Below are 21,815 nucleotides of genomic sequence, written 5' to 3'. Positions count from 1 at the left end.
GCCAAATGATTAAATTAAACCTCTGATTTTTAAACAGATGTGCAAATGAGCGTTCCGGTACGCTAAAAGCACGTTCTGGGCGCACGGAGAGGTGGTGGTACGCCCAAGAGCTATTTTTAGAAGTGGCGGTACTGAGTACCGGGGCGTTCCGGCCCACTTAAAGCACTGTTTTTACTGAAAACAAGACAAAAATACTAAAAAATGTTTTTCTTGGAAATCTTTTTTTGCAGTGTATTCAAGAATACACTGCAAAAATGACTTTCTTAATTATTATTTTTGTCTTGTTTTCAGTAGAAATATCTAAAAATTCTTAAATCAAGATGTATTTTTTGATGAGCAAAATGACCTAAGAAAATAAGTCTAGTTTTTAGACAAAAACTATACAATTTAAGTGAATTTGTGCTTAAAACAAGCTTAATTATCTGCCAATGGAGTGAGAAAATTCTGCTTAAATTAAACTACTTTTTAGATTTTTTCTCACCCTATTGGCAGATAATTTTCCTTGTTTTAAGTTTACATTTACTTCAATTATATGTTTTTGTCTATTAAACTACACTTATTTTTTTAGGTCATTGTGCTCATCAAGAAAAAGCATATTAATTTAAGAATTTTTAGATATTTATACTGATAACAAGACAAAAATACTAAGTAGGAAAGTTTTCAACAAAATTTTCAAGAATTTTTTTTTAGCATTTTTGTCTTGTTTTCAGTACAAATATCTAAAAATTCTTAAATAAAGATGCTTTTTCTTGATGATCAAAACGACCCAAGAAAATAAGTCTAGTTTTTAGACCAAAAATATCAAATTTAAGTGATTTTGTGCATAAAACAAGTAAAAAAATCTGCCAATGGGGTAAGCAAAAACACTAAATTTGAACACTAAATTCAAGAAAAATTAGCTTACCCCATTGGCAGATTTTTTTTTGCTTGTTTTATGCACAAAATCACAAAAATTTGCTATTTTTGGTCTAAAAATAGACTTATTTTCTTAGGTCGTTTTTCTTCATCAAGAAAAAGCATCTTACTTTTGATATTTTTCTGAAAACAAGACAAACATACAAAAAAAATTTTTAGTGTATGTAATGCAGTGTAAAAATTTAAACAACCTTCATGAGAGCAGATCTATAATGTATTAAAATGCTGTAGAAAGTTAAGGTTTTACCACATAGCAAATCTCACAAACTAATTGAATAGGAACCCAGAAATTTAAGACAAAGACTGATTAAACACTCACTGTAGCAAATGAAAGCGATAGCTCATGAATACGAAATCATTTTAGCGAATTAAATGTTAAAACTAACACTGAAAAACAAAACTATACAGATATATACACACATGGTAACGCTCACAAGATGTTACTGGAGATATATAGGTGATCTTACCACCCTCAAATGTTCATTGGTTTTCATTTACATTGCCTACTTGTATAAACACATAACATATTTCATCGTTCTCCTGCCAGCTGCAAAAATATGAAATAATGCACCTTAAGGGAATATGAGTTACATTTCATGCAGAGTCATAGCATCAGACATGGATCAGAGGTCTTAACCTAGCCAAATGTCCGCTTTTAAGTTCCTAATCGCAAAAGCGCTTTCTCAACCACTTCTAGTAAAATTTGGTTTGTTTCTCGAGAAGGAAACAGAAACAGGAATGTTTTTCTTGGATTATGCGAGTAGTAAATCACTCAAAAAGATACACTGCAGTTGTTGTTAGGTTAACTGATAACAGTAGAGTTTATTCAGCCTTTGTTTCAGCGGTTACTGTGTGTGAGTCTAACATTAGCAGGGAAATCAAATAACCACACAGATTTATTTACATCCCTCATAAAACTCATTATATGTTTACTTTACTGTAGCATCTTTAATCAAAACTGACAAAAAAATTACAAGTCAAAGAACACTGTGATAAAAAGGTTAAAACCACACATAAAATATTTGAGTCTAAACACGACCCAACTGTGTTTTAGTACACCACAGAGCTACATTGTAAATCTAATGTTCACTTTCAGAGAACATCAAGGGTGAGGGGTTAGGGGCAGAGCGTTAAACAGATCCTAATTTAAGACACTGGTCTTTACGTCTCATGTGACGAAAACAGCCTCTTTCCTCTACTAGTTTAACAATCCCTGCTATCAGCGCTTATCTCTTTAAAGGCTTGTTATCAATAGCCGTGTTCATGAAGGCGTGCAAAACACTGCTCACTTACCAAAGCACTCGCCTGTGTCCTGTCACCAGGTGGAAAGCTTATCTGAGATACATCTGGAGGCAGATCTCAAGCTGTCAAAGCACATGTCATTCGGCGGCCTCCGGGCCGCAGCGCCGTCCCGAGCGCGAGAAAAGGCCTGTTCGGTTGGTCAGCTCCCACAGGCCTGAACAGCAGGGAGCAATGAAGACCTGTAGATAGAGGAGCACAGGTCACAGTCAAACTCTCAGCTGCTACTCATAAAGATCTAAATAACCTGTCTTGTTGAAATGACACTCATAAAAAAGATAATTGCGAATAATCAGATTACCCAAGTTTTACTACTTAATGCTCTATGACAAGTTTGTCAACAAACATTTAAGCCAGATGAAGTTACTGCAACTAATATGCAAGACTGACCGAGCACAATTACCCTTTACCTGCCACTCCACATATGAATGTGTTGCTGAAAAACAGCCTGTACCGCGGTGTACTGTTACGTTTTTGCAAGCGTTCACGAGGTGATCCAGGAAGCAGATGGAGTCTCATCGAGGGTTGCTCAATATAAAGGGCTTTCAATCATCACTTGCTACTTGTATTACAAGTTACTGGCCATTTAAAATGTACAGGCTTGTCTTACATGTAAGACACTGTCATTGCAGTTTAACGTTTGTGCTGGATCTCGGAATTCAATCTTTAATCCAGACCACATGGGGATTTATCCAACTGAGGTTTAAAAAGATGAAAGTATTTCTAATTTAGAGCAGGACATTTGGTTAATTCATTGGTATTAAACAATGGCCATTGGAGGAAGTTTCAGGGCTGTGATCCTTAGCAAACACATTTATGCCTAATGTTTATTATGTGTTAATGGGATTCAAGTCAGCGCTCGGCAGCTGCAAAGCAGACTTGCGTTTCAAAGGCGGTTCTGTGACTGAAAGCAGCAGATTATTTCAAAAGTACTTGACCATTATAATTTGCTTGAATGGAAACGAATCAGAGGCAAATGCAATCTAAAGATCTATGAGAAATAAAAGCAAAGGGGGTTGAAGCAGAAGTGGCCCAAAAACGCACATCCAGCCTACTGGCACAATGGACGCTTTTGTGGCGCTAGTCAGGGGTTAACAGAATTCTGTTAGCATCCGGGGACGACCCCTCTCGATCCAGCCGAGTCTTCGCTCTGCGGTTCATTCTTGTGTTTTTTATTCAGGTCTAACAAGCGGGGCTCTTTGTGTGCGTCGGGCCAACACCAACACCCTTTTCAACAAAGCCTTGCCAGCCAGACGCATTTCTCCCGCTTTCTAAAGAGTTAAACCCATAGTGCCATAAAGAGTTCATGTCTAATTCAATCAAACTCAATATAACGGAGTCATTTGAGAATAGAGGACACTGGGAAATAAACTCTTACTGTGACACTTTTTATTGTGTTTGCCAACATGTGCCTTCACACCATGAATATCAGTATTGCACAGTGTTTACCAGGCCTCTTTCAGTATATTTCAGCTTTGTCAACGCTGTATAAATGAAATGTATAAATATGAGATTTAATGTATATTGTCGATTTTGCTGAGGCTAGTGGTCTTTCTCATTTAAAGCAAGGGGTTTTGTCAACACCCTCTGCTTGCCAACTGGCACTATAATCCTTTTAAGACATGTGAACATGACAGGATTTTTAAGTTGCTTTTAAAGCGAAGGGGGCCGGACTTGCAATGGAAAGTTAAGCTCTATTCAGATGGTTCTGCTTTGCTTGCTTCTTTTTGCAGCAGCAGCCGTTAAAAGCTTTAGACGTTTATTGGGGATTTAGGTCATTTTGAATATCTGCATGTTCATACACTCGCAAACATAAATGTGCTAAACGATGGCATAAAAGAACCAATTTTGGCTGAATGGTCACAAAATGTTCTTTGTAGGGAAAAGACGTTTTAAAAAGGTAATAAAGATATGTTTCCTTTAAGAACCTTTCACATGCTTCATTTAAAGGAATACGCCCAGAGTTTGGGAATTTAGCTTATTCACCACCGTATTCCTCAGAGTTAGATAAGTCCATACATACCTTTCTCATCTCCGTGCGTGCTGTAACTCTGTCTGACACAGCCCTCGCTATAGCTTAGCTTAGCACAAAGTCTGGAAGTAAATGGCTCCAGCTAGCAAACTGCTCCCAATAAGTGACAAAATAACGTGAAAACTTTCCTATTTATATGTTGTGATTTGTATAGTCACACAGTGTACAAATAACAAGGTGATATGAGACACAGCAATCTTTTAACAGTATACATACTGGGATCTATATTCTCAGAAGACAGAGCACTGCTACATGGGCGGAGTGATTTGCACAACTCTGATCGAACTCTCTGCTCCTCATCAGGGGCTTCTCGGGTGCTGCAAGCAAATCACTCCGCCCAAGAAGCGGTGCTTCGTCTTCAGAGAATATAGTTCCCAGTATGTATACTGTTAAAAGATCGCTGTGTCTCATATCACCTTGTTATTTGTACACGGTGTGACTATACAAATCACAACACATAAATAGGAAAATGTTTGCGTTATTTTGTCACTTATTGGGAGCAGTTTGCTAGCTGGAGCCATTTACTTCCAGACTTTGTGCTAAGCTAAGCTAGCGGGGGCTGCGTCAGACAGAGTTACAGCACGCACGGAGATGAGAAAGGTATGTATGGACTTATCTAACTTTTGGGGATACGGTGAATAAGCTAAATTCCCAAAATCTGGGCGTGTTCCTTTAAGGAACCAAACATGGTTCTTCTGTGGAATTGCTGTGAAAAACCTTTTGTAGCATGAGCTTAAGGGATATGTAATTAAAATATAAATATTATTTTATTATTTACTCATCCTCAAGTTGTTACAAACTTGTATAATTTCTTTGTTTTTGTAAACACGATATTTGTAATCAAGCAGGAAACAGGAGCACCATTTACTTCCATAGTATGAGGGAAAAATACTATGAAAGTCAATGGTGCTCAGAAACTGATTACAAACTTTTCTCAAAATGTCTTCCTTTCTGTTCAGCAGAACAAAGAAATGTATACAGGTTTGTAACAACTTCACTCTTAAAAATAAAGGTGCTTCACGATGCCATAGAAAACCTTTTTCTGTCTAAATTGTTCTTTAAAGCACCTTTAAAGTGATAGTTCACCCAAAAATGAAAATTCTGTCATCATTTCTTCACTCTCATGTTGTTAAAACCTGTATATATTTCGTTGTTCTGATGAACACAAAGGTAGACATTTTGAGAAATGTTTGAAAGCAAACCATTGAGCCCTATTCAGCTCCATAGTATTCTTTTTCCTATAGAAGTCAATAAGGGTCATGATCGGTTTGGTTTCAAAGGTTCCTCAAAATACCTATCTTTGTGGTCATCAGAACAAAGAAATTTAAACAGGATTGTAACAACATAAGAGTGAGTGAATGATGACAGAATTTTCATTTTTGGGAAACTATCCCTTTTAACGTTTAAAGAACCCTTCTGTCCCTAAAAGGTTCTTTAAGTTGAAAAAAGGTTCTTCAGATTATAAAAATGAAGGAAATGGTTCAAAACCCTTTGATTAAATGGTTCTTTAAAGAACCATCCGCACCCTTATTTTTAAGAGTATTGAGGTTGAGTAAATGATGACAAAATTAAAATTTTTGGGTGAACTATCCCTATCCAGTCAATAATATGTATTTGCTAAATGTGGAGAACATTGAATAAATAAACAGGATTAACAAAAATAATGAATGCACCCTGGAGAAAAACATCATTGCTGCATTAATTCTCAGAGATACTGACAGATATTACAATGATAACTCTTTTTTTTGCACTTTAAAAAATACAATTTAGCAAATCTCAGTTTTTTTCTGGGCAAAAAGAAGGGACACAGAGTAAAAAACTGTGGTGTTTTCCTACAAAATTCTGAAAGTAAGTCTATATTTGAAGAGTTTGGTTCCAAAACGCAATAAATCCATTTTGACTAATTTGGGTAAAAATGTGTTCTCTATATCAAGAAAGTGACATGATGAAAACCACTATTTTCTGATACAAACTTTCACATAACATCTTTAGGTTATAGGTTATAATAACATAAAAAATTCAAATCCATAATTTGATTTTCAAAGATTTATTATAAAAACTGATGCAAATATCTGATGCACTTTCAGCAAAATGCAATAAATTGAATACATAAACGTGCATTCATCTTTGCTACGTTATATTCAATTAGTTGACTAGTGGTATACACTGATAAGAAAAACATTAATGGCATTAATCGAAACACCCTGTCATTGATGCTGTCATCCTTGGGACGCCGTCTCTGAACTTTTTTGACAGCGATCAGCTGTAAAATGTTTTGCTCCTGCTCGATTTTCGTTGGCTTTGAGTAAAATACTGGAAAGTTTTTCATAAGATCCCCTTTGGTCAATGTATTAGCATGACAGAAGCTTGATGCTGTCATCAGAGAACAAGCAACAGCCGGCGTTTTTCTTTCGCCCAAGTGCCTCTCACGTAATTTATTAAATTTTGATGGCTTACGTTTCTTCCCCACCACAGAAAACCACCACAGGTTTATCAATGCCATCAAAATGTTGTTTTTGTTTGTTAGTTGATCACGAAATACAAAGTAGATGAGGAAAACTAGGATTCTGTGTCTATTCAGAGTGGCACCATTGTTGTTTACAATGCGTGGAATGGTGCGCTGTGATTGGTTGAGCAGATTTATTGCATTCTGCAGAGAAGGAGGACTGGCGTTTGTCGCGGTTTGGAAAAAAGTGAGAAAAGATGACAAAATAATACGGTGGATATCAGATTTTGCGTAAAACTAAGAATTTACTTGCTAATACTGACCAGATTTTGGCAGTAACTTTTAAAAATGGTGTTTATCGTGTTTTGGAACCAAACTCTTCATTTGCTCTGCACAATGATATCTTGTATTAAAAATACCTCTAAAGTCACAAAGACTTTTGTTTCATTTGACTAATGTCAGAAATTTATTTATTAGAATAAACAAATAAAATAAATTCTTGTTTTACACTTTAAAAATGACGTAATCAGGAAGTCACAACAACATTAACATTATAATAATTTAGGCAATTTAAATATTTTTGTAAAAAGTTACAGCAACTCATCACTAGTCAAGATTTTATCCAGTTGAAATTACTTGTACAGACTATTTTATTAAACTTAAAAATAAAAAAATTACAGTGTAGACTGTCACATTCAAAATAGTAGAAATGAGTGCTGGGAAAAGATTGATCGCTTTCAAAATAAAAGTGATTTTTTTGCATAATATATAAGTTTGCACTGTGTGTAATTATTATGTATATATAAATACACACGCATTTGTGTATGTTTTTAAGAAACATTTACATGTGTATATATATTTATTTATATTTTTATATATTCTTAATTATTTACAAGAAAAATGTATATATAAATAAAAATGTTCTGAAATGTATATGTATGTGTGTGTGTTTAAATATACATAATAATTACACAAGTACAGACACATATATTAAGCAAAAATGCACTTTTATTTTGTATGCGATTAATCACGATTAATCTTTTCCCAGCACTAGTAGAAATATTTCACGTATGTGTCATACCTAGCTGGACTGTGTGTGCGGTGAAATTTCTCCTTTGGTGCTTCACGGCCTTGTTTGTGTAGCCTGTGGTGGGTTTACGACCTCTGGACCGGAAAGGTTGCCGAGCCCGGTCCATGTGGCCGTGTAATGACGGGGTAACTCCGAAAGTTCACTTATTTATGACTCTCTCCTTCTTCCCTATGATGGCCACATCAAAGAGCACCTGCAGGGAGGCAAATTGGTGTTAAGTGGAGGACCTCCTGTGGATGCTTGCCCTCTCCATCATGATAAGAACGCGAAGAAATCTGGATAGGATTTTATGGAGACCTGCCACACAGGAGCAGGAACGTTTCAGCTCATGCCAGAACACTGATTCACCTCGGACTGCACTCACGTCCAGCGCACAGCTGGCCGCCCTGAAGAAACGCCTGCGGGAACGGCCCTTGCTCGTGCTCTAAAACTTCAATTAGAAGAATTAAAAGCCATTGGCTCCTTTAAAGCTTGAATATATCTAATCAAATGATCAGCAGATAAGCTCCAGGTTTTTGCAGTAAGATTTTATGCCACAGTGAAATGCGGCCATAAAATTAAACGGTGAGCAATGAATGCAACTTTGGGCAGCAGGTTAAAGGAAATAAAGGAAGTGGGTGGCTTTGATGTTGACTGGGAAAAATAAATACAAGTTGATTTGTTTTTTATTAAAGGCAAGGACGGAAATGTTTCCCAGGAACCATTTTTGGATAAAAATGCCATTACGGGGCATGTCATGTATAAGTAACTCCAGAACATTTGGCAAATTCGCTCATTCATTCATTTCGATTTGGAGATCCTCTGATAAAGTGTACAATAACACAAATGCCAGAAACCTGAGCACGCTCACATCAGCAAGATAATTATGCACTTTTTCCGCCTCTCGCAGAGTTGAGAATATATGTGGGGTGCCCGATAGCCCCTGTGTTTTCTAAACCACCCAGAATTAAAAGAAGAAAAGAAATGAGTGTGCAGTTAATTGAGAACAGAGCGCGGCCGAAGCGACTAATCAAACACAGCTCTGGCAATAACCTTCACTCAGCTTTGCCCAAACCCCTCTCTCTCTCTCTCTCTCTCTCTTTAGTTCACCCAATCATAAGGGTGGCCAAAAATCTGTTGAGCCCAGTTACCAAAGAGAATTTTCACGGACTGTGGAGAATCAAGCAGACCACCAATACGAAGCTTAATGCTGGATGCATATAATTATCATTAAAAAAAAAACAAGTCCACCTGTATCCTATAAGAGAACCGTAAAAACCTAAAGGGGACATTTCCTCACAATCAGCCTGTGAGGGTTGTATAAACACCAGTCCCCAAAAATCACTTGGCAAAGCTCAATGAATCATAACAGCCATTAAGAAAAATAAAAGGCCATTAAGAAACAAAAGGTCAAGCAACTGAAAAGCAAAGTCACCCGCTATAATTTAACATCTGCTTTCCGTCCACAGCAAAAAACGCCATACGAATTTCACCCTTACAGATCTGAAAGTACTCAATAAATCAATTCAGCCTAAGCAAAGTAAATTACTTCATCATTATAGCATTATCATAAACGCTTTTGTTTTTCAACAAGTCATTTTGCAGCCCTAATGGCGACTTTTCGCAAATATCTGCAGTCCCATTAGCCAATCGTGAGGTCATTATGTTTATTTAAAACAGAAGGGAACTCCTCGCTCTCCACTTCATAATGACTGACAGCTACTGCATGGACAACGGGGCATCTGTAATCCTTCTTAAAGTCACCAACGCAGTTTAATTCTTTGAAATTAAGACAAAAAATGTTGTAAAGTGTGAACAGATGTAGATTTACGGTGCAGACGGGGCTTATAAATAAAGTTTAGGTGTCAGCTCAGAGAAAGTGTTGGTTTTGACGGACAGCGGCATGTCTGCACTGATGGTGAGCTCTGTAAGGGTGTCTTTTACCTCTTCACCACCACTGACTCTGCGCTGACACATGCTGATCCCATTCACTGAGTAAACAAGAACTCTCTGTGGCATTAGTCACGGTGTTTTAACAACAGATGACTGAATTCATTAAAGATTCTGGCCTGAGGAAATGCAGAATGGCATTTTTTGGTGATATTTTAATATAATAGTACGCAATAGAAATTGTAGATCATATAACTTAAACACTAAAATGTATTTCTGAAGCACGCTATTTCCAAATTCTGTACACATTATTGTGTAGATGGAGGGGGATGTACAAAGAAGTAAGCTGAAATAAGCAAAGAAACCAAAATCGTCCTTAAGTAAATGTTGAGCACATAATAACCACCTTTCAAAGAGCCAAACTCGAATAAATCTCTTTCTATTGCCGCCCGCTACTTTATCAGAAATTATGTCATACATTTCTTCTGTGGAACACAAAAGGATAAACTGCTTTGTTGATACAATCACAGGAAAACCATGAAATGTCATTGAAAAAAATCTCTATGAAGTCTATGAAGATTGAAGTTAGTTTTAAATCCTAGCTGGTTTGAAATTAAGGTAATAAAAGGAAAAGCAAATAAGACACAGACACTGAGATAAATCAGTCTAAAACACAGATGAATAAACCAAGCACACTGCCCATAAAATATTTTGTTTTTGGCTTATGAATCGCACCAGCTCACTTACTGATTGATGCATATCAAAGCTCCGAGGAACCACATAAGAAACAAAACCAAAGAGCTTTGGGAGGAAGTTATACCAGGATCACAAAGCAAACATTGACGTTTATATTTTTTCATTCACTTAACCTACAAAGACTAACACACTGCATGGAACCAGCCACTCAGAAAAGACTTTTCTTTTAACTCTTTGTAGCTCACGGATCCATGAAGGAAGACACTTAAGGGCCGGCCACAGTACAGCGACAATCTGTCTGCATGCATGGGTCACACTTCACCTATACCCGCTCCACTGCCTCTGTACCGGGACTGCCTCAATCTAACAGTCAGCAGCTTTACAAAACTCCCAGACTGATCGGTGATCCCGAAACATCCTTACAAGTAACCGATGTGACCTTCTTTTAAACAAATAAAAGAGCCGTCTAAGTCTCAACCCTTTTTCCTGCTCTTAGAAGTCAGGGGGAACTTTTTAAGGAAGATTTCGTGATCAGCCCGAGGCACATTTGTGGTTTTAAGTTTCAGTGACAAAACAAACTTGTCCGCTCTATCGGAAAGGCCTAATATTTATGAATGAGTAAGACTGCAGCTTGTATTCTTTCCCTGTGTCAACATTATTCAGTGAGTGCCTTGATGCTGAGCAGTGCTGTATATCAGAATGTAATCAAAACTACATTAGATGTAAGATCTTAAAGTATGCAATCTGACTAAAATGCTTTAAAGATTTCATTGTGCTTGTAGTTCTATAATAACAAATGTATTTGTATATTAGTATTTGTTATAATGTATTTTTCCCCAATACTTCCATTTCAAAATATTTTGTTGGGTCTTGAGATAGATGACACATTTCTAAAGGGATCCGTAACCCTTGTGGGTTATTCAAATTCACCAAACTTTCGGGTTGTTCGTGTACAAAAAAGCAACTAAATTAAACGACTGTAAAAATGTATCAGAATTTTTTTTTTTCTTCAATTTGCATGGCATAAATTTGTTAATCAACCTCAGTACTGATAAAAACTACCAAATGTTTACAAAAATTCCAGGATTTTAACTCATTGGGCCCTATTTTAACGATCTAAGCGCATTGTCTAAAGCGCACAGCGCAACATCTAAATGGGCGTGTCCAAATCCACTTTTGCTAATTTAATGACGGGAAAAATGGTTTGTGCGCCGAGTGCACGGTGGGAAAGGGTTGGTCCTATTTTTTTTAATGAGTACTGGGAGTATTTTAGGCGTAACGTGCAATAAACCAATGAGAGTCTAAGCTCTCATCCCCTTTAAAAGCCAGTTGCGCTGGCGCTATGTCTAATCCCTATTTAGATGACGGACTTTGTAAACTGAAAAACTAAGCGGAGGAAGAAGATCCCCAGTTTAAAGCAACACTATGTAGTTTTTTTTACCTTTAAATAATGTCTCTAAAATTATTTCAGTGATAGAACAACTTTTAACCGGACAAATTGTACTGTTGCTGCAACCTGAGCAGCCTCCTAGCTGCTACAAGCACACTCTGAAAGTGGTGGTGGAGGGTAGGAAACACAGCCCCGCCCCTCCCCCTGCCTGCAGAAGAGTGTCTGATACCAGGCACTGTTGCGCATTTCAACCACATGGGGGAGCTGTAAGTCATTTTTACATGGAAACTACATAGTGTTGCTTTAAGATTAATGTTAAATAATTGTGTTGTTTTTCACTTGTATTGAAATTGTTATTTTTTATTAAAACCTTTAAAACCCATTTTCTTTTACACTGTAAAAAATCCAATTAATGAAATGTTGGAAGGGCAAAAATATATAAGTTAAACCAATTTTCTTGTTTGGGCTTAGTTGAGTAGACATATTATTTTAAGTCTAGATAAATCTGTGTTTAAAACATTAAGTGAATGGTTATTTCCAAATTCAGTCAACATCAAGAATGGCTATGTTGACTGAACTAATTAAGACAAATCTGGTCAATATGTGGACTTATGACAGCTATGTTTCCTGACAACAAAATGCTCACAATATTACTGTTATTTGGTAACAAAATGTAATTTTAAGAGTTGTTCAGGCGTGAATGTATGTGCTTTAAGTTTAAATATGCGGTCGGTTAATATAGATAGCGTCTATTTAAAAATGTGCTCGGACACTTTCGGACGGAGAAGAGCTCCAGATGAGCTCCAGAAAATCACAGACACTTAAGCGCTCACACCCCGCCCAGCGCAGCCTCGCCTCGGCAAGCGCATCAGAAATCGACTGCTGGCTCTGATATCTCTGTGGCGTTTAAACATGCGATTTAATTCATTTTAATTTCTTATACTTAATAATAAAAGGTTTACCGGTATGTTTTAAATCATATTTTAGGATTGCACTTAAATGATATCGCTGTTGAATGATATTTCATATCTTTCACATTTGTTATAACTGGGCTGCGTACTGCCTGCGATTTTGAACTTCAGAGCTGAAGGTGCGAGTGGAGAAATAGTCCCAATATCATAACAATCTTAAAACTTCTAAATATACCCGTGTGTGTACCCGTGTGCGTGCGTGTGTGCGCGCGCGCGTGCTCGCGCGTGTGCATGTATGTATGTATGTATGCGCGTGCGTCTGTGTATTTTAAATTTAAAATGTTTTAACTCGGAAGGATCTGGATCACAGGTCATTTCATCTGAGATCAATCCGCACGCAACAGCTGGAATCACTTACTGATTCACACAAGGGAGGACACAAGTCAGCCGTTTCCTGAAGTTCACGTCAGGTAAGTGTTTGTAATTAAATGTTAATTTTAGAATATATTAATTGGCAAAGACGCAAATACTCGACGTTTTTGTAATTATATTTTTGTAAAGATACATTAGAATTGTGTTATGTTACGTGACCGAAGTAAAGTGGAGCTATTTTAGTTAAGATAAAAAGCCTGGATATAGGGTTGGTTTACCGGACAAAGTTTAGAACTCGGTCTTTATTATAATTGGGACATTTTTACAAACAAACCTTATATAATACAATACTGGCGTGCATTTTGAGACAAAACAATAGCACTCATATTTTAAGAGATGTCAGTAAGTTATTTTAGTCAGTGAAAAGCCCTGTCCGAGAAAACCGCCCAATAGTGTTTAATTATGTGTGATGTCTGAGGGAAATTTGGCCTAACATTAACGTTATTTAGGGAATAAAGTCTTTCACCGTCAAACTTTATTATATTAAACATGTTATTTATGTATGTGTGTGTGTTTATATTCCTCTGTTTATCAAACCAGAGCGGAGATGATGTGAGGGGCGGACCAGAAGGATACATAGCGAGACAGTCTCCGCTTGGACTGGCTGAGGAAAATCTCCTAAATGGCCCTGGAGATGTTCTGACTGACTTTGGAGGCTTTTTGGACTGTTTTATGCCCTCTATTTAAAGAAGACTTAATTCTGTATGTTCAGTCTGTATGATAAGTGAATAAAAAGCTTTTGTTTTTATGTGACTGAAGTTAATTATTTTGTTTACAACACCAGCATAAATTATTTGATAAATAATTTAAAAATGTTATTAAAAAAATCCCAAATAATAAATATTAATTGAAGTAACACATAAAACATTGAGTGAATACTTAAATTTTTATTGACAGAGTCTTTGCTGTAAGTTTTTAAAGATTCAACTGATTAAAACATTTTAGTTGAATGAACTATAAAGCTAATTGAGCCAACATACTTTTTTATATTTGAGTCAAATTTGGGCCAACTAAAAAACATCAATCCAGGTAACACTTTGGAGACAGAAATTGAGTGAACGTAAAATTTCTGTGGAACTAGTTACTAAAAAATAATTCATTGAGCCAACAATTTATTTTTTACAGTGTAGTCATGGAAGTAAAAAAGCAGGCTTTTAATTGCTTTAAATGTATGGCTATCCAATATCATTTAAAAATAATTAACAAGGATGTAAGAAAAAGTTTGTACTCTAAAAATACTTTATTTGTAACAAACATAAGATAAAGAATTTACAAACGGCTCTCCGCATGTTTCAGCACTTGGACAGCGTCATGAGTTTTTTTTAATGCATTACTTAAAAATGTTTCTCGTCTCACCATATCAACAGGTACAGAGTCATCATATACAATAAATCTGTGAGGTAGCATTTAAAAAAAAAAAACATTTAAAAACAGATGCATTTGTTTAAAGCAAAGTATTTATTTACTTACCAGGCAACAGGTGAAGCAGCTCTTTACGCTGTCCTCATTTATGTCCAAGAGACTCAATAATAATCTTTTACATTCAATCCTTTAATCTTTCATATTTAAAAGCGTTTTTGTGCTGCTGCGCATTCATGTATGTGATATAACAAAAAACATTTTGCGCCATTGACTTAAGACTTCAGACCAGGTTTTTGTTGGTCAATGGCAAAGTCTATTTTGGTTGCCTCAAAATAGCAATACGCCAACAATGTGCCTGAACACACCTCGCTTTTAGACCAGAACGCCCATGAGCGCAAAAGGGGGCGCAAATGCTTTTGCTATTTAAACAACGTGGCGCTAAACGTGAAAATGATAATTGTGCAAGGTGGAAACTAGCAAAAGACACTTGCGTCGCACATTGCGCTGCATTGCGCCGGGTGTAAGATAGAGCCCATTAATTGCTAAGTTCATAAGTGATGTCACTGATTTAAGGGAAAAAAAAACACACACAAAATGACCAATTTTCAATATAAAAAGTGATTGTGGACTGGATCCCCCCCCTTTTTTTTACACACACACACACACGCACAAATATGCTGTTATACTCCATACAACTCAATGTACAAATCAGAAATTAAGCTCTGTTTTTGCACAGGCCTACTAAAGGGTTAATGGTGCCACATGTGATCAACAGTAAAAATTAAACATTTTACCTCTTAGCAAAAGGAAAAACCACCAACAATCAAGAATTTATATGATTATATGGTGTCATGGCTTTGCAATAAAGAAATGTTGTTATAATGGAAGTCAATGGGGAAAAAAAACATTGAATCTGATGCTGCACAAAAACTATATGAAAGCCAATGTTTTACAGCCCAAGACTGTGAAAAAAATCCAGTCCACAATCACTTTTAATATTTAAAAAAATTCAACTCAATTTTACAGGCGTTTAATTTAGTAACTTTTAGTACACGAACAACCCGAAAGGGTAGTAAATTTGCCCACCGTGTGGTGTTAAGTTTTTGAAAAATTTCAAAGCATTTTCTCAAAATATGTGTCAATATAAAATGTGTGACCAAAAATAATTTCATTTGGTGAAACACAGACAAAGTTGTGGCCAAATTAAGACAAAAAAAATTTCCAAAAATGGCCTCAACAACCCATAAGGGTTAATTTAGAGAAAAATTAGGATCTTTTTTTCCCATTAAACAGGATACATCCGTTCACTTTAGTGAAGGTTTCAGTGGAATGGACAAATCAATGTTCTCTCTGCAGGCAGGCCTGCCCTCTGGGTTTGGTGCCGTTGATTGATGTGTGCAAGATATCCTTCTTCTCTGATCTATTCCCACAAAATACTCTCACACCCCACTGAGTGTCCATAACCTGCTGACTGCGCTGACTGCTGCTGTCATCAGACTGACAAAATCCTGACTTACAACACCAAAACCAAATTTTCAATGAGTCTTTTTATATAGTTTGCCATTATAAAAAACCCGCTCTAAAAACTTTATGAGAACCTATATTCTTACTTTGATAGCAGTATAGGTATCATTTTCGGAGGATGTTTCATATTCAAACAACAATACCAAAACAAAGCCATTAATCATACAAAAGATTTGCTTACCTCCATTGCTGGTTTAAGCTGTTTTAGCTTAAATACAGATTAAACATCAAAGCTTTAAGTTTCTTAGTAGGCCAGGTGCCCGGTTCTCAGACAGCCCTGCCAAAATTCAAGCTTTTTCAGGAATTCTAATTCAGCACCAGCCCTCAATGTTAGCCAATCACTTAATACAAAAAATACAAAGAAGCAACATATTAGGATGTTTGGCAAATCTGGAAAAATACTTTGAAAAAATAACCATATGCCTTTAGTTAAAAAAGTATACATTTAAATTTAAACAATAAATGTTTTGTTAAAAGTTCTTAAAAGGTTCATTTACAGTAAAAGCTTTTCCTTTGAAGGCTTTTTGTCTTAACAAACCAATCAGAATTCAGGATTTCCAGGTCTTCCCATGGGTTACTGATGTCGAGAACTAATGGTGCACTGCATTGTCTTCGTCATCAAGTGAAGAATTGATGCTTTCTGCGTGTCAGCAGTGAAAGGCTCTCGCTATTTTTCGTGTGGTTCTGCTCCATCTGTTGATTGGCCCAACTGGTGGTCAAAGCAGGAAAAACTGTGTGATACAACAGAAGAGGTAAAGGGGCAAACACAAAGGCACAGCCGGCTGGTCCCTTGCCACTTTAGAGCCACAATGAGGAGCAGAAATGCCCCCCATTGGGTTCGATACCTCAATGGTTCCCTCACCCCAGGATGAGTCCTGCATGTGGACCTAATCTATGACTCGAAGGGCCTCACTTTCAAAATATGTTCAGCCATTCGGATCCTTCTAGACCACACTGGTATGTCGTTCCACATGCTTCTTAAGATGTTGACTAAACAATGAAAATCTTCAGTTAAACATTATTATCTGTATTTTTATCATGAAAATTGTATTATGCTTAATAAACACGACACTAAGAAAGAAAATTCTGGAAGTCATTTCGTGCATCTGTGCAGTTTTCATTTAAAGGAAATAATGTTAAACTAAACAAAACCTTTTCGGAGAAATATTAGGCCACTAAATAATGACAGGAGGAATTTGGCTAAGCAACAAAATCTGATCCACCAAAGAAATCGAAGACTATTATGCCATTTTTGGTCTGTTTGATGTTGCATTGGTTTCTGACTGTGTACGATTGTATCCTATTCAAGATTTATTATTCAGACGGCCATCTGAGTATGGTTGAACAGTTGTGAACCATTATGGCAAACAGTAAATCTCAGCGCAGGGCACATGCTCCAAGGGTGCGGGACAGGTTTGTCATGTTTTTTGTAAAGTGTATCAAATGCATTGAGCATTAAGGGAAAACTGAGCTCAACTAATGGACCAACCCCAGAGTTTTCTCCATAGATCCCTCCAGAAACAATTTCCAGCCAACCAAAGCGTGGAGCTGCAGATTCGTAACTGGGTTGCCAATAAATATACTTTAAAGTGTATACAAATATACTATACAAAAAACAAAATACAACAGAAAATGTGGTTTAAGTTTGGGATTTGGAAAGTTATGTCATATAAGCTTCTCCAAACTTTGCTTACTTTCATGAATTGTGCAATACGGACGGTTATATAATGTTGGCAGTGGATCTGAACCTTCAGATTGATCTTCACAGATCCTACGGCTTCACTTAACCTTGACAACTCTGTAATAACAAGACGTGGGGCTTTTTTCAATAAACAAATGATTTGATAAAAGCGCCCTAGACATTGCCTTAGATTGAGCAATGTCTGAAAACAATATTTACTGGCATGATGGTGGGAGCCCTGCATGTTTTCATTAGCATCATACCACAAGCTTGTTTAAAGCAAAGACAGAATGTGAACAATGACGATGGAATCATCGTGCCAAAACAATTTACGTAAACCTAAATTATTACTTTGAAAGTTTGGAGATTTAAAAATTCCACTGGTTCAAAGAGAGATAAAATATGTTTCCAACACAAAACACTTGAGAGCCAGATTGGCCCCAATAACAAATTGATAACAAATCTGTCATAAAAATAAATCTTTATTATCGATACTATAATCTGAGGACAGATGAGGGGATGTTTTGTTTAAAAAAAAAAAATTAACCAACAAGAAACTCAAATAAACAATAACATTAACTAGAAAGCATACTGGCTATTATTACTGGGGTGATACCAGAAAAATTTCCTCAGTGAATCACAGACCGCAGCCAAGAAACAATCTCTCTCTACTTTGGCCATCGATGAGGAGGAAATACTGTGAAAAAACACAGCGCTCATCTGCTTTACAAAGACCCTCCTTTCTGTGACTCTGTATGACAGTCGTCTCCTCAAACCTTCATCGTCATGTCTGCGGTTGTGGTTTAATGTGCTACATGTCGATTTTAGACTGTATGCTGTGTCCTGTGGGACTGTGCTTCCCGCTCTACCCCTTAATGCACATGCTGCCTAAATTACATTCAGATTACATCTATTGAAAGAAGGGATTACTCTAATACATGCACACTGTCAGATTTACAGCTAAATTTATAGCTGAAATATTTTAAAGCTACAGTGCTCAGCACCAGCATCACCAAATTCAACTGCAAAAATAAGAATTATTTTTTAACAGCTTTCCCAAAACCCCCCGCTTTTTAATCATCAAGTTGGCCAAACACTTAATAAATGCTTGGTTATTTCAGCCCAGTCTCCTGAAGATGCGTATAAATAGCACAAAGTATAAAACTCGTGCAATACATACGCCAAATTCCACTTTGAATATGATACGCCAGTCCTTCCAATTCACTTAAACGGTGCATCTTTTTTGTCGTTTTATTTATTGGTTTCTCAAATTTTTTGCTATTTTTTACCATTTTCGCTTGGGTTTAGGGTTAGAACAACTTTTTGTTATATAAAAATGACATCCTAACCCAACTCCCAACTCTAACCCCAACTCAAAGCTACTATGGCTTAAATATGGACAAAAACATGGAGAAACCTGAATATTAAATAACCTTATTAAGCAAATCTAAAATCTAACCCTAAACCCAAGCGAAAATGGTTTAAAAAACAGAAAAAAATTGAGAAACCAATAAATAAAACGACAAAAAAAGATGCACCGTTTAAGTGAATGGGGAGGACTGGCGTATCATATGCACGCCAAAGTGGAATTTGCCATATGTATTGCACGAGTTTTACACTTCGTGCTATTTATACGCATCTTCAGGAGACTGTATTGGTTATTTTCAACCAAGCATTGGGTCTAAAATAGACTGTTCTCCAAAAAATAACGACCTCATAGGTTGTTTGTGCAAGCACCTTTTTACGACGTAAAGTGACGTATTAAGGGATTAGTGTCCTCTAGCGTCTGTAGCTTATGCAACCTGTTGTTACGTTTTGAGGTTTTGGCATTTTACATCAGATTAGACACATTGAATTTTATGAATTTGTAAATGTAGAAACGGTTTCATAAACATTTATGGTTTTAAAAGATATTTTGGAGCATCTAACCCCAACCTCAACCATACCCTAAACCCAACCACTTCTCAACCATATAAAACAAAACACGCAAGTAAAAGTACAGTTACGGGTATTTATTGCATAAAACAGTATAAAAGTATTACAAACCATTCGCGAACTGAAGTCATACGATTACTTTATATGAAGAACTCTGTGACCAAAACACACAGTCAGATCTCATTCATGCATAAACCGGCATAACGTAGTCGGTCACAAGAGCCAATAGTGCTTCACATCCTTAGCTAACGTACTGATGCAATCTGTCACAAGACACAGGAGAGCCAATGCCTTTTCACAATCATGGATGACGTATCATCACTTCTTCTGATGCCAGTTTTTGAATCAGTCTACACCGGATCTGACATTTACAGCGGATTGTTATCACTTTTGCATCTTTTCTTCAAATAAATCGATCGTTTGACCTCGGTACACATGGAATATTTTAAGTTAATTTATAAAAAGTTGTGTTTTGTATGCTGTGTTTATATCAATAAATAAATGGGTACGTTATTTGCCCTAAATGCCGGAATAGTGTAATGTGTAATAAAATACCATTAATCCTGTCGGTTTAAATTGAAAATCTTATCCCAGTACATGTCATCATAGCAAAATGACCCCCCAAAATATAATTTTATACCTTAATATATCTATTGGTCGGATTTGGTGAAATGGACAAACGACCAAAGCAGTCGTTTGAGTTGGAGGATATGATGGTCTAAAAGGGATAAACTTTAACCTATGCTGGGTTGTTTCAGCCTATTGTTGGGTAAGAAAAAAATATTTTGGGGTTAAATTTGACCTAAAACAGCTTCGCCCCAAATGAGCCAATGTTGGTGCCTTGAGTAGGTTTTTATCAACACTGTATTTACACGGTGGGAAATTAAACAGAAAATAGCTTACATATGGTTTTCTCTGAATGTTAAACTGGAATGGAAGAAAAAAACGTAACATTGAAAAAAGATACTTTAGCCTTAAGTAAAATGTATTTGTTGTTTTAATAAAAGGAATTTTTGATCTGCTCCACTTCTAGGTCCAATTGAAGAAGACATTTTTAAGAAGTTCACTCTCTTATGTGTGTCCTGGATAATTGTCGACACAAAATCACTAGCTGTGAGATAAGTAAATACGTGTGAAGCATCATCAACTGTAGTTGCCATAGAGCCAGAGACAAAGAGGAATGTAATGCGATTTTTTTGCTTTGCACAAATAGCAAAGATGTCACACACAGAGTCCCACACAACGTCTCTACCGCTATACAAAGCCAACTGGCGACTGAAGACATAACAGGATCTACTTAATCCTATAAAACCATAGAAAGAAGAGGAAAAGTGACAGATTAGGTGAATGAGAGAAAAAGAAAATACTCACAGAAAAGAAACATTACAAACCAGATATTGTCTCTCCAAGACAGCACTGAGAAAATCATTTAGATCGAATAATGGCTTATGTTTTCAGCTCTTACTGAAAAAGGATCTTCGTTTATGCTCTACACTTAAATTCACTAAAAATGTTTCCCTCATAGAGGTTTTTAAGGCATTTCATAAATGCTTGGATTTTCCAAATCACCAAAATCTACATTCAAAAGCCAGAGATTTCGATATGAACTCAAACACCCATTGATCAAAACACATGAGCTAATGCGTTTATTTCATAAACACTCTGTGTACCAATTGTTCCAAATGTGTGTATTTTAATTCCTACTGTGGAATGTAGGAAAAAAACTTTAAGACAATGAAACCATTTAAATCTCCACAGAGTCTTTTAAGCCTTAAATGAGTAACCTCTAAACAATAAAAAAACTGTTTTCCCATCATGCATTTTTGTTATAATTGTTATAAAGCTCACATTAAAGTTACACCTCCAGATGAAGCCTCATGTGATTCCTGTGACCAAATCATGCTGTTAACCATCAGCAATCTGTGTTTCTGGGTCATCAAATGTCACTCAGGAGGAGCATATATGCAGCCAGCCCCTCATTTCCATCTGAGCTTGACAGTCAGAGAACTGTGTGAGATGTACAGGCCAAACAGTGCAGGGGCACCCACCCGAGAATCCATTCACGAGACTGTCCTGTGACTCATTATCAACATAAAGGGAGAAAATCGTGGGGCACACACACTCTATCTCCAATGTATATCTGCAGAGATTATATAAGAAACCGCTCTGGATGATTTAACATCAGATGTTTTGCTTCTATGGGTCTCCTGGGATCATGGGTTGAAACATTGTT

The 21,815-nt window shown here is 36.5% G+C and overlaps 1 long non-coding RNA gene across 1 annotated transcript in view; it reads right to left on the bottom strand.

Moving 5' to 3' along the window:
• LOC135786936 (uncharacterized) overlaps nt 1–16,299 on the bottom strand; it is a 40,640-nt gene extending 24,341 nt beyond the window's left edge. The window contains exons 1-3 of the long non-coding RNA XR_010547016.1: nt 16,148–16,299; nt 7,774–7,975; nt 2,209–2,396 (exon numbers count right to left, since the gene is read on the bottom strand). This is a non-coding gene — a long non-coding RNA (uncharacterized lncRNA). The remainder of the gene's footprint in view (nt 1–2,208; nt 2,397–7,773; nt 7,976–16,147) is intronic.
• Between the last annotated feature and the right edge of the window lie 5,516 nt (nt 16,300–21,815).

Source organism: Paramisgurnus dabryanus, chromosome 20, assembly GCF_030506205.2.
Source record: "Paramisgurnus dabryanus chromosome 20, PD_genome_1.1, whole genome shotgun sequence".
NCBI classification, from domain to species: Eukaryota; Metazoa; Chordata; class Actinopteri; order Cypriniformes; family Cobitidae; genus Paramisgurnus; species Paramisgurnus dabryanus.
The sequence above is the reverse complement of the archived record's forward strand: the minus strand, read 5'-3'. Positions and strand labels throughout refer to the sequence as shown.